This window comes from Cebus imitator, unplaced genomic scaffold, assembly GCF_001604975.1.
Source record: "Cebus imitator isolate Cc_AM_T3 unplaced genomic scaffold, Cebus_imitator-1.0 Scaffold74, whole genome shotgun sequence".
Classification (NCBI taxonomy): domain Eukaryota; kingdom Metazoa; phylum Chordata; class Mammalia; order Primates; family Cebidae; genus Cebus; species Cebus imitator.
The window spans coordinates 6016908-6018484 of NW_016107389.1; the positions used below are offsets into that span (position 1 = coordinate 6016908).

The 1577-nt window shown below is 38.3% G+C and overlaps 1 protein-coding gene across 2 annotated transcripts in view; it reads left to right on the forward strand.

Moving 5' to 3' along the window:
- MINDY2 (MINDY lysine 48 deubiquitinase 2) overlaps positions 1 to 1577 on the forward strand; it is a 101963-nt gene that overhangs the window by 66143 nt on the left and 34243 nt on the right. The gene's annotated exons all lie outside the window — the stretch shown is intronic.

Genomic DNA, 1577 nt, shown 5'->3' on the forward strand with positions numbered 1-1577 from the left:
TTCTGTTAAACACACCTTATTTAATATATATTGTTAATTCATTAGCATTAAACTCACAGCCAATAGCACCACAGATAGAATATCCCTAATCTGAAAATCCCAAATCCAAAATGCTGCAAAATCTAAACACCAACATGACACTTAGAGGAAATGCTCATTGGAGCATTTCAGATTTCTCATTTTCAGATTCGGGATGCTCAACTGATAAGTATAACGCAAATGTTCCAAAATCCAGAATAATCCCTAACCCAAAACACTTCTGGTCTCAAGCATTTCAGATAAGTGATACTCAACTTGTATCACTTAAACCAGAATGAAACTTAACCAGCACATGTATTTTCTTTATAAGGCACATGGTATTGTCTACTTAATACCAGCCAGCACTTCGGCATTATGCCTGGAGTCCATTTTAAACAGCAAAATCACCAATAGAAAGCATAAAAATGTTAAAAACAGGCACTAAATAGACCATGAAAGGGACACTTGTTTACAGTATGAGAGGGAGCTGAAACAAGAGGGCAGAATGTTGCCTTGTTTGACCTTAGCTAGGAATGTGCACATTGGGCCACTCAGAATTTTCGCCAGTCTTCACATGTCCACAAACAAGCATGAAAATGCTGCAAGTATTGATTTGGGGGTTCTACATAAATTTTAGCCAGTAGATGAACTTGCAGATGTGAACCTGCAATCAGGATCAGTTGTGTATATGAAGATCAGTTGTGTATACATATATATATATATATATATATATATATGTAATATATATACATATCTTTTAAATTATACCCCAAATGACTTCTGTATATTTTATTGTATTTCAGAAACAAAAGGTATAATATCTATTTCTGAACTTGATACATCTACATGAGTGGCATGTGTTGGAGGAGATTAGGATAAAAATGGCATCAAAAAACATTAAAAATGGCATCATTTATCCCACGGCTTTCTGTTCAGTCTTATGCCTACTTTTAAAGCAAGAATTGAGAAGATTACAATTTAAGAATTGTCTGGGATTTTTTTTTTCAAAAACCAATTTTAATTTTTTATCTTTAGTTTGATTTAAACATTGCTTTTAACGTGATGCCGACGCCAGCTGTGCAGAAAGGGCTCTGAAGAGATGTTCATAGCAGCACACACCTGCGGCTCTTCGTCAGTTCTGGAGGCTCCAGGGCAGCCAATATTGCTTCGTCAAATACATTATTTAGGCCTTTCTGTGTGAGTGCAGAATACTCCATATACTTGACAGCCTTCAGGTCATGGGCCAGCATTTCAGCAGTCCTTGGAGTGATAGGCTTCTGTTTGTTCTTGGCAAGTTTCTCAATAGTAGAGGGGTCATCTCTGAGATCAGTTTGGGTCCCAACAAGCAAGAAAGGAGTCTTTGGACAGTGGTGAGTTATCTCAGGCACCCACTTTTCTTTCACATTTTCAAATGAAGATGGAGAAACCACTGAAAAACAGACTAGAAATATATCTGTTTGGGCCGGGCGCGGTGGCTCAAGCCTGTAATCCCAGCACTTTGGGAGGCCGAGGCGGGTGGATCACGAGGTCAAGAGATCGAGACCATCCTGGTCAACATG